At 42.7% G+C, this 12,781-nt stretch overlaps 1 non-coding gene across 1 annotated transcript; it reads left to right on the top strand.

Annotated features, from left to right (window-relative positions):
- The first annotated feature begins 11,424 nt into the window (after positions 1 to 11,424).
- On the top strand, positions 11,425 to 11,498 carry Trnav-cac (transfer RNA valine (anticodon CAC)). The gene has a single exon. It is a non-coding gene; the product is annotated as a tRNA-Val (tRNA).
- The last annotated feature ends 1,283 nt before the right edge of the window (positions 11,499 to 12,781 follow it).

The raw sequence follows: 12,781 nt of genomic DNA, 5'->3' as shown, positions 1-12,781 counted from the left end.
ACATTAATGACTACATCTCAAGAGAAGCACCAAAATGTGGTGTAATACGCAAAAACGAAATCATCGCTGCTGCCCAAACAAAAGACGTGAATTTAAAAGGAAGACACCAGGCGTTAACACTATTAAGGCTTGGTATGACACGTTCCTAGCTACTGGAAGCCTTAAGAGAAATATTCTGTCAGAAAACACACATCTGATGAAATGGAATAGGAGACCAGAGGTACTTCCGAAAGAAGCGCGAACATAATGAGAGCTAAACATCCATCTCCCACCCGTGCTGAATAAACAACTCCACTTCCGCTCTTACAAAATGTAAACATTGAAGCGAAAGGAGTTGTAGCTCATCCACGTATTCGCTGTTGAGGCATTTGACCGGATCTGGCAAAACCTCGCGTATCTAAGAACTGTTTTCTGTGGCGAAGCAATCTTCCACACACGTGGAAAGTTCATCGGCATAACATTCGCATCTGAGGTTCGGGAAACCCCCACGGTTTTCGGGAACATGTCAGACACAGCGAAAAGACGAATGTCTGGTGAGGGTTGACGAAAGGCGACATAACTGACCCACTTTTCTTCGTAGAGGAAACTGTAACAGGAACCGTTTATTTGGTCTTGCTTGAGCAATTTACTGTCCCTCAGAATCTTCCCTTCAACCAAATAATATCTCCCAGCACGATTGTGTACCACCACATTGGAGCTTACATGTTCGTTGCTTCCAGGGCGAAACATTGCGAAATTCCTTCCTTGTAAACATGTTTACCCTGACCAGAAAGTTCACAATGAGCCAGACACGCCTATAAGACCGAAGCTGTGATTGTTATGCAGAATGTAATGGATGTCACAATGAATTTACGGCCATAGCTATGGATCCTAAAGTGGAGAACTACAAAGAAATAAATCTGATATGAATGGAAGGTTATAACAGAAACAGGCTTGGGTTTAAAACATTAATTTGTTCAACTGAAGCACACGTTAAACCGATCTGACTGTGAAAGAATATTAGTTGACTTGAGAAACGTCGCCTATGTGAATTCTTCTAAGTAAACTTCCTGGTTATCAGCATTACTTAAACGGACAGGAAAACATGCCCCTTAGATGCAACTGATGTTCAGAAAATTACTCACAAACTTTTATCCAAACGAATACAGTGACTGTTTTCCTGATAGTAATTGTGAAACCCATGCATCTATTAAAACACTGCTGGACTTCAGACTGATGATCCAAATGATTTGAACAAATGGAAACCAAGAGTTCTGTAATTATGCACATGCTGCTAATTACGCCCACCGTAGTTAATCAGTATGAGATGTGCAGAACACTGATCTTGCGTGTAGCTCTGCAGTACAGGACAAGCGTCGAGGTTCTGTCAACACCAACACTGGGCCCTTGTCGTATGCTGATATGCACGCCAAATGTGCACGACTCTCCACATCCGTTTCTCAGCAAACTTTTTGGTTTTTAGCTAAACCGTACAGCCTGCTTATTCTTCCCTGACAAAGAGTGTAACGTTTATGTCTAAAGTAAGGTGTGAGGTTTATGTCTAACAAAGAACACGTACATCAAGTTGTGTGCTGAGTGCGTACCTGATTACATGTATCTGTATATTTACCTGACCCTGTTTTTAAACAATTTGTCCATTACAAGAAAAAACCAGTAAACCCAAAATAATCAAGCGATAATGACAAATTAGAGTTAAGTAAATTCAGATCTACTCGATCTTACTATGGCCTTGTAAATCTGAATAAGTGCAAAAGTGGTCTCTCCTCGAAAATCCATAAACTGTGTGAAATAAATTTTTTACCTCGCATTGGTGTCGCCTTGGATAATGCGTTGTTCTGTTTTCAGCAGTACTAAACTAACTACAGTTGCAAAAGTCAAAATGCAAGATATTTGACTCAGACCCATTTAGAACTTTTTTAAAATAAAAACGACTTGGAATTGGGAGGTCGGAACATGACTGAGCAGAATGACTGCAATATCTTACTTGAAAATCTTACTACACACATCAAAACAGTTTTGCATCACCTCGGTTCCGAGAGTTCCGGGGCCTGTACAGAAAATTGGAATAGAGACCAACATAAACATCATTTCTGCCCTTATTATTGCTCTTGAAACCACACATTTCATGTTGTTCCACCATACAGCGAGACCTTTAGAGGTGGTGGTCCGGTTTGTTGAAAATACTAGTACTTCTAATACTCCGTACCACGTCCTCTTGCATTGATGCATGCCTGTATTCGTCGTGGCATACTATCCACAAGTTCATCAAGGCACTGTTGGTCCAGACTGTCCCACTGCTCAATGGCGATTCGGCCGAGATCCCTCAGAATGGTTGGTGGGGCACGTCGTCCATAAACAACCCTTTTCAGTCTATCCCTGGCATATTCGATAGGGCTCATATCTGAAGAACATGCTGGACACTCTAGTCGAGCGATGTCGTTATCGAGAAGGAAGTCATTCACAAGATGTGCACGACGTAGGCGCGAATTGTCGTGCATCAAAACGAATACCTCGCCAATATGCTGCCGATATGGTTGCAGTATCGGTCGGAGGATGGCATTCACTTATCGTGCAGCCGTTACGGTGCCTTCCACGACCACCAGCGGCGTACGTCGGCCCCACATAATGCGACCCCAAAACAGCAGGGAACCTCCACCTTGTTGCACTCACTGGATAGTGTGTCTAAGGCATTCAGCCTGACCGGGGTTCCTCCAACACGTCTCCGACGAATGTGTGGTTGAAGGCATATGCGACTCTCGTCGGTGAAGAGAACGTGATGCAAATCCTGAGAGGTCCATTCGGTATGTTGTTAGGCCCACCTCTACCGCACTGCGTGGTGTCGTGGTTACAAAGATGGACCTCGCTATGGACGTCGGATGTGAAGTTGCGCATCATGCAGCCTATTTCGTACAGTTTGAGTCATAACACGACGTTCTGTGGCTGCACGAAAAGCATTATTCAGCGTGGTGGCGTTGCTGTCAGGGTTCCTACGAGCCATAATCCGTAGGTAGCGGTCATCCAGTGCAGTAGTAGTCCTTGGGCGACCTGAGCGAGGTATGTCTTCGAGAATTCCTGTCTCTCTGTATCTCCACCATGTCCGAACAACATCGCTTTGGTTCATTCCGCCGGCCGCTTTGGTCTCGCGGTTAAGGCGCTCAGTCCGGAACCGCGTGACTGCTACGGTCGCAGGTTCGAATCCTGCCTCGGGCATGGATATGTGTGATGTCCTTAGGTTAGTTAGGTTTAAGTAGTTCTAAGTTGTAGGGGACTGATGACCACTGATGTTAAGTCCCATAGTGCTCAGAGCCATTTTTTTTGGTTCATTCCGAGACGCCTGGACACTTCCCTTGTTGAGAGCCCTTCCTGGCATAAAGTAACAATGCGGACGCGGTATTGACTGACTAGGCATGGTTGAACTACAGACAACAAGATCTCTGTACCTCTTTCCTGGTGGAATGACTGGAACTGATCGGCTGTCGGACCCCCTCCGTCTAATAGGCGCTGCTCATGCGTGGTTGTTTACTTCTTTGGTCGGGTTTAGTGACATCTCTGAACAGTCAAAGGGACGGTGTCTGTGATACAATACCCACAGTCAACGTCTATCTTCAGGAGTTCTGGGAACTAGGGCAATGCAAAAGTATTTTTGATGTATGTATATTGTAAAACAGATTTGCAAGTGTTAAGCCATAACATAAAAATTACATTTACTCAAACCAATGATCTTTACAAAATCTACAATAAACAAACTTGGGGTTACACACAAAACTGGTCTCATTCAAATTAGTTCTACGGCAAAAGCGCATAAATACATGAATATTGATTAGCTTATTGTAGATCGATGTAAAATTATGTAGAAACATTCTTCGTCAAAATTTCATAACAATATTTGTAGCATTTTCTTAATTAATTTTACTTCAAATCTTATTTCTTCCATAAATCGTCAATACACAACATTGAAATTATTACACAGAATATTTAATTCTAAGCGACTGCTCACTCCGGAGCATCGCAACAGACACTGCCAGCCTCTGGCGCGCTACTCCTGCTACTTCTGTACTGTCCTGGCTGTGGGAATGGGTGCGTTGTCATCCTGAACTATGGCATTTGTTAGGGAACAACATTTGAATCGTGGGGTGCACCGGATCACCTACAATAATCACATAATTGTTTGCTGTAACATGGTCTTTGAGAGTGATTATGGGACCAGCAAAATACCATGATATGGCTGCCCACACCATCAGACTTCCATGCTTAAGCATTGGAATTAAGCAACCAGGTTTGTAGGCCTCTTGTGGCGTTCTCCAGACGTAAACCCGGTCCTTTGTTGGAAATAACGAAAACATTGACTCGTCGGGCCATATGACGTGTTTCCATTGATCAGCCGTCCAGAGTTTATGCTCCTGACACCATTCGAAATGGTTCAAATGGCTCTGAGCACTATGGGACTTAACATCTGAGGTCATCAGTCCCCTAGAACTTAGAACTACTTAAACCTAACTAACCTAAGGACATCACACACATCCATGCCCGAGGCAGGATTGGAACCTGCGACCGTAGCGGTCGCTCGGTTCCAGACTGAAGCACCTAGAACCGCTCGGCCTCACCGGCCGGCCTCCTGACACCATGTTTTACGCTTCTTTGCTTTTGTTGTCGTCACTAATGGTTTAGGTATAGCAAATCGCCCATGAATATTCGGTTTATGGAGTTCTCGGTGGACAGTGTCGTGTCGATAGATACGAGGTCTCGAAGATGGCTATTGAGCTCTGCAGTCACTTTAGCCACCATAGTTCTGTATAGTTTCGTCACGATTCGTGTTACCGTATCCATCCTCCAGGCTGTGGCTAAGCCATGTCTCCGCAATATCCTTTCTTTCAGGAGTGCTAGTTCTGCAAGGTTCGCAGGAGAGCTTGTGTAAAGTTTGGAAGGTAGGAGACGAGGTACTGGCAGAAGTGAAGATGTGAGGAGGGGGCGTGAGTTGTGATTGGGTAGCTCAGCTGGTAGAGCACTTGCCCGCGAAAGGCAAAGGTCCCGAGTTGGAGTCTCGGTCCGGCACACAGTTTTAATCTGCCGGGAAGTTCCATACCAGCGCACACTCCGTTGCAGAGTGAAAATCTCATTCTGGATTCAATAAGTTGTCTGTCATGGTTACTGATGCACCAACTAATCGGACCCCACAGTCTGCCTTCTTTGCAAATCTGTTAGGTCTTTTCATTGCACGTCGACCTCGGCCTCTGAATGCAAATACGAAGTGTGCACTACTCGTAAACAACCTGCACTGATGCCTTCTCTGCACTGAACACGCACGGTCCAGCGCGACACACGTGTTAACTGCGTTGTTGACCGTCAAATACAACCATCCCATTACTACCACTGTTCACATTATTTTGCCTATCCCTTGTATGCAGGCTGAAGCGTTGAATTAAACCACACTGGCAGAAGGTAGCGAATCTGCGTATTAAGCAGGAGATTCTGGGTCGAATCACATAGCTCGTGCAAATTTAATGTACTGCTTCAGTCTATGTCACAATGGTAAATAAAGGTGAGACTCAGTATGTCTCAGGAACATCAGCTGTGTATGACTGATATGAAGGTAGGTAGAAGTCAGTACATACAGCCACTGTAATCCAATTCGCTTTAATAAAACTTTACTACCGTATTCTGCTCTGTCATTATCCTCTAGTTAGTGTCTTAGTCTCAGATTAAATGAAAAGGGGCATGCGAAATGATTTGCCACTTTTCAACATTGTCACAGTGGTGGATAGGACCTGATGGACCAACCAGTTGGTCATCGTGATCTCTGGAAATAACCTCTCTGAATCTTTTCCTGTGTGGTTATGTGAAAAAAATTGTGTATTCTCAAGCTATACACGACGCTATTGATTTTGTAAGGTGTCAGGCAAATCCAACAACTTCCATGAAAACCCTGACATGATAAGCAAATCCAGCAGTATGTCACATAACTCCGAATAAATCATGACATTAAATTAGCCAAAGTAATACGAGTAACGAGTGAGCAAATGGAATACCACAGACTAACACAAGAATGCCTAAATGCATGTCATACCTTCCCACCGTGAGACAGACGCAGTTCCGAGGGAGAAACGAGAATAGAAGCCGAGAGCAGAACCGTGTTAAGCTAGGAGGCTCTATGATAAGGGATGGACATCCACATGGCCAGCCAACCGCCATGACCACCCCCCCAGCCCATGTTAAAAGATAGAGCCCTCCAGAAGAACAGTATAGATCTTACGATAACACTAAAAGGGCCACAGCAGCTGCAAGTTTTAGCGTGAGACTTTTTCGCGTCTCTGTTACGTTGCAAACGTTAAAAACATTGCCCCACCACGAAAAGTATAACGTTTCTCACTGGATAGACAGAATTTTTGTAGGCAGAGCTTAAGGTTAACATTGAGAGCCGGATTGGGCACATGAAAACACAGCCAGATAGTTTTGTTTTAGGCAACTTCGGTAAATTGTAGTAAGGAGAAGTTAGGAGAGAGTTGCTTCCGAGACGGCGAGGTGAGCGGAGCTGTGCTGCCCGCGGCCACCGTGACGCTGCCTGAACACCGACAAGGTAATGAACGCACACGATGTCGCATAAGAGCGCATAAAGCTTCACTCAGAACTGCAGAAGTCTCATCTGTTACACCCCCTTTTTGCGTAATACTAGTGCCGATCGTCAATTAAAGCTCATGGTGTTCACATTTGCTATGTAAGTTAAAATCTGAAACACGATGATTTTTCTGTTACATAATTATTGAGAAGCAACATCAGCCACTGTAATTTACGACAAGTTAGATAAGTAATTAAAGATAATTGAGGATCACTGTAGACCATTTTGATAGTTTTCTCTCTTGTGAAACTTAATTTAAACCTAGATTATACATGTGATATGGCATAGGTCATCCTTCGATCCATTGTAAAACTTGGAAACCCACTCAGGGAATATTCGTTGACATTTTTGTTGAATGCAGTTGGTTTTTATCATCCTGTATTAAAATATTTCTTTTTATCAATTTATAAACAATGTTTTGTGAGTAGAATAAAATTTCCAATGGTAAACGTAACTGCTTTTTCGACGTTATTTTACCAGCTAACTAAAAATAGGAAAGCCTTGAACCCCTTCCACTAAATTTAGTTAGTATTAAGATTCTTTTACAGGGAGTGCAGTGGAGCTGACGCTGAAATCATTAAGTATTTGGTTGTATCATCGCTAGTCTCACTGAACTCTTCTGAACTCTACATGTCATGTGTGGTCTGGCGCCTCCTTACCAGCAACAGGTTCCAGGTTCAAACTAGTCAATTCCCTAATAAACACGCTCAGAGCGTCGTTGCGCGAAAGTGGTAGGGAGACATGACTTAGAACAAACAGGCACCACGCAGAATGTTAGAATTTCTGCAGGAGAATTGTGGATGCAGTACCGAATAACGCTCGAGACACACTTGCGCACACGAATACTGCAACATAGTATCATCTAGAAATTTACGGGATAAGGAAGGAACTGATGTACAGGTGTATAAATGTTTTGCACAAAGCTTTTTGAGTTTGCTTTACATCATGCTGTCAACCGCAAGTAGCTATGTCTCAACGATTTTTTTATTGCATTTTGAAATTAGGGAGGTTTCATGTGGATATCCCGTATATCAAGTTACGACTACACCCGTTCTGATTTACAGACAGACTTTGTAAACTGTGTCTCAGATCTACAGAAAGCAGCTTGATGTGTGATTTTGCGTCCTAGTATTTTACTATTATCCTTATTCCTTCTTTTTAAACAGATCATCTGATGTAGACTTGCTAAAAATAAAAATCGGTACCAGTACTGATAGTATTTGTGTGACTTGAGGCTGAGGAGAACAATCACAAAATTTCGTTCATTCTATCCTACTTAGTAAATTCGTGGACTAGGGTTAGTGTCTTGGATTCATAATTAAAACGTCTTCGGTCCCGGGTTCGAATCCCGCCCCTGTTTAAATTTTGGTTAATAATCAGCATTAGCGGCCGAAGACTTACGACATAAGAAGTCACCCTCATTCTGCCAACGGCCTTGTCAAAGAGAGCGGAGGAGCGGACAGAGGTTCAGGGCACTCTCTTGTCCTAGGGGTGGGAAACTGCCCCTAAAGACAGAATAATCAGCAATGATCAACGTCATGAGGTTACAGAAGGAAATGAAAACCACTGCATTAAAGACACTTAACGCGTATCAACAGGATATGTGAAGAAGTGTCATGATGATGTTTCCATTGGCAAAAGATTCCGGAATAGACACCCCCCCCCCCCCCATTCGGATCTCCGGGAGGGGACTGCCAAGGTGGAGGTTATCATGAGAAATAGATTGAATCATCAAAAAAAGGAGAACGTTCTACGGATCGGTCGTGGAATGTCAGGAGCCTGAACGTGGTAGGGAAGCTAGAAAATCTGAAAAGGGTAATGTTAAGGCTCAATCTAGATATAGTACGGGTCAATGAAGTGAAGTGGAAAGAAGACAAGGATTTCTGATCAGTGATTATAGGGTAATGTCAACAATAGCAGAAAATGGTATAACGAAAGTAGGTTTCTTAATAGTAGGAAGGCAGAGCAGAGAGTGGGTTACTGTGAACAGTTTAGTGATAGGGTTGTTCTTATCAGAATCGACAGCAAACCAACACCGACAACAATTGTTCAGGTATAGATGGATACGTCCCAAGCTGAAGATGAAAAGATAGAGAAGGTGTATTAGGATACTGAAAGGATAATACAGTATATGAAGCCATACGAAAATCTAAGTCATGGGAGACAGGAATGCAGTTATAGGGGAAGGAGTAGAAGAAAAGGTTACAGGAGAAGATGGGCATGAGACAAGGAATGAGAGGAGAAAGGCTAATTGAGTTCTGTAACAAGCTTCAACTAGTAATAGCGAATACTCTGTTCAAGAATCACCAGGAGAGGGGGTATAGTTGGAAAAGGCCGGGTGATTCGGAAAGATTTCTGTTAGATTACGTCATGGTCTGACAGAGATTCCCATATCAGATACTGGATTGTAAGGTGTACCCAGGAGCAGACATAGACTCAGATCACAATATAGTAGTGATGAAGAGTAGGTTGAAGTTTAAGAGATTAGTCAGGAAGAATCAATACACAATGAAGTGGGATACGGAACTACTAAGGAATGACGAGATACGTTTGAAGTTCTCTAAAGCTATAGATACAGCAATAAGGAGTAGCTCAGTAGGCAGCACAGTTGAAGGTGAATGGACATACCTGAAAAGGGACATAATAGAAGTTGGGAAGGAAAATATAGCCACGAAGAACGTAAGTGCAAAGAAACAGTGGGTAACAGAAGCACTTCAATTGATCGATGAAAGGAGGAAGTACAAAAATACTCCGGGAAACTCAGGAATACAGAAATAAATAGGAAGCGCAAGGAAGCTAAGATGAAATGGCTGTAGGAAAAATGTGAAGAGATCGAAAAAGAAATGATTTTCGGAAGGACGAGCTCAGTATATAGGAAACTCAAAGTAGCCTTCGGTGACATTAAAAGCAAGGATTATAACATTAAGAGTGCAACGGGAATTCCGCTGTTAAATGCATAGGAGAGAGGGGATAGGTGGAAAAAATTCATTGAAAGCCCCTATGAGGGGGAATATTTGTCTGATGTGATAGAAGAAGGGACAGGAGTCGATTTGGAATAGATAGGGGATCCAGTATTAGAACCAGAATTTAAAAGACCGTTGCAGGACTTAATATCCAATAAGGCAGAAGGGATAGATAACATTCCATCAGAATTTCCAAAATCATTGGGGGAAGTGGTAACAAAACGACTATTGACGTTGGTGTGTAGAATGTATGAGTCTGGCGACATACCATATGACTTTCGGAAAAGCATCATCCACACAATTCCGAAGACGGCAAGAGCTGACAAGTGCAAGAATTATGGCACAATCAGCTTAACAGCTCATGCATCCAACTTGGTTACAAAAATAATATACAGAAGAATGGCAATTCTGACGTTGCGGTTAATAATGGAAGCAAGGCTAAAGAAAAGTCTAGACACGTTCATAGGATTTGTCGACCTGAAAAAGCGGTCGACAGTGTAAAATGGTGCAAGATGTTCGAAATTCTGAGGAAAGTAGGGGTAAGCTATAGAGGGAGACGGGTCATATACAATGTGTACAACAGTCAAGAGGGAATAATAGGAGTGGACGACCCAGAACGAAGTGCTCGTATTAAAAAGGGTGTAAGACAAGGATGTAGCCTTTCGCCCTAGTGTTCAATCTGTACATCGAGGAACCAATGATGTTCAGGAGTGGAATTGAAATTCGAGGTGAATGGATATCAATGATACGATTCGCTGATGACATGCTATCCTGAGTGAAAGTGAAGAAGAACTACATGATCTGCTGAACGGAATGAACAGTCTAATGAGTACCGAGTATGGACTAAGAGTAAATCGAAGAAAGACGAAGGTAATGAGAAGTAGTAGAAATGAGAACAGCGAGAAACTTAACATCAGGATTGATGGTCACGAGGTAGATGAAGTTAAGGAATTTTGCTACCTAAGCAGTAAAATAACCAATTACGGACGGAGCAAGGAGGACATCAAAAGCAGACTAGCAATGGCAAAAAGGGCGTTCCTGGCCAAGAGAAGTCCATTAATATCAAATATCGGCCTTAATTTGAGGAAGAAATTTCTGAGAATGAGATTTTTGTCATGCAGTCATTAAGGTTACACAAGTGAGCCTTCGGCTCTAAAAGCCTGTAGCGATGATGTTTCGTTGAATGTTTCACACGCTGATACTTGTTGATGCCCCAGCATTGAAATCTTCACCAATTTGCAGAATGGTTGAACTTCTGTCACATTGAACGATTCTCTTCAGTCGTCACTGGTCCAGTTCTTGCAAGATCTTTTTCCGACTGCATGAATGTCAGAGATTTTATGTTTTACAGGATTCCTGATATTCACGGTACACTCGTGAAATAGTCATACGGGAAAATCCACTTCATCACTACGTCGTAGATGCTGTGTCCCAATGCTCATGTGCTGTCTGTAATACCATGTTCAAACTCACTTAAATCTTGATAACCTGCCATTGAAGCAGCAGTAACCAATCTAAGAAATGCACCAGACACCTGTTGTCTTATATAGGCGTTGCCGACTGCAGCGCAGCCCACACTAATAAAATGCACTAAAACCGGGCTCGCACTGCCAGCTGCTAAGAAAGTGATTGCTTTTGCTGATATGACTTGCAATAACGACTGCGCGAAACGCCGCTGTCTCGTTCGGGGTGCTATGGCAGACACCCTATCGAGCACCTCGAAGACTTCTTGAGCCCTCGACTGTGATGGGTTTCAGGCTGTCAAAAGAACTATCGTGTGTGCATGCGCAAACGAGAGAAAGGATGAGGCAAGTTCGAGTGAACAAGGATGGACTCATCACGCCCGTCGTTTCCGTAGTGTAGCGGTTTATCACGTCTGCTTCACATGCAGAAGGTCCCTGGTTAAATCCCGTGTGGAAACTGTATTTTCCTGCCTACGTCGTATTCTACTCCAGTGAGCCACGTCATGTGTGGATCTGCTGCATGTCCCTTCGTTATGAAAGTACCGCATTTATTGAATTTTTAAGTTACGATGGCAACGTCATTACAGGTTGCTGCTATTACTTGTCAATCAAAGGAGAACAACAGATTTGCCCCTGAGTGCATATCTCCTGCCCCTGATGTAGGCAACCCACACTAACAAAATGCACCAGAACATAGCTTGTCCCCCTGCTTTTATATATATATATATATATATATATATATATATATTACAGGGGCAGGAGATATGCCCTCAGGGGCAAATCTATTGTTTTCCATTGATTGACAGCTCATTAACCTATTGTTCTCCTTCGATTGACTGGTCCTTAACCTATTGTTCTATAAAGGGATCCTTCCTTTTTATTGACAAGTCCTTAACCTATTGTTCCTTTGCCCCCTCCAACCCTCAGGAAACCTCCAGCCCGCCTCTCCCTCTCGCTGCTAAAGGTACACATTCAGATCTGAGTTATTGGAGTAGCCCCTCTCACAGTTATCAATTTGATTGACTACTTAATTAAATTGATCAATTAATTAACCTCTCACCTTCTGGTAAGCCCCCTCCCCTCCCACTCACCTTTCCAAAAATTGGTGGGAGAAAGACTCAGTTGATCAGTCATTTGAAGGGAATTCGATTTCGTTGTATGGAATATTGTTTAAACAACTTAGGCAATGTATAGAATTTTGTTTAATTATTTAAGGCAGTGTGTGGAATATAGTTTATTTAGTTAGTTAAAGAATTTATCTGGTAATCGATTGCAGCATATGGAATATTGTTCAAACAATTTCGGAAATGTGTGAAATACTCTTTATTCAAACAATTTATAAGATATAAGGCAGTGTATGTATGGAAATTTCATAACAGGAAATTCAAAGTTATATTGCTTTTCTATAAAAAATTCAGTTAGATGGGTTGGATTTCTGTTGCTCGTCATTCTCTGCTGTTTGGAAAGATGTCGGTCTTGTAAGAAGTAATTACCTGGGACAAACATGTTGCAAAAGCTAACGTATAGCACGGCAATCTAGGTGTCTTAAGCTAATGTTTGACTCTTTGCCGGCACTTAACCTATTGTTCTGTTAAGTGGTTTTCCACATCAGCTCCATCCCTTTAAACTATTGTACCGCATTCGATACCAAATTAAGTAATCAGTTATGTCCTCCCACCATTTACTGGTGCCCTTTTCGAATTTCACACGCTTTTGAGCGCCATTTCTGGCGCACTCATCTT

The sequence above is a fragment of the Schistocerca gregaria genome, chromosome 1 (genome assembly GCF_023897955.1).
Source record: "Schistocerca gregaria isolate iqSchGreg1 chromosome 1, iqSchGreg1.2, whole genome shotgun sequence".
Taxonomy (NCBI): domain Eukaryota; kingdom Metazoa; phylum Arthropoda; class Insecta; order Orthoptera; family Acrididae; genus Schistocerca; species Schistocerca gregaria.
This window is presented reverse-complemented; position numbering and strand designations above follow the sequence as displayed.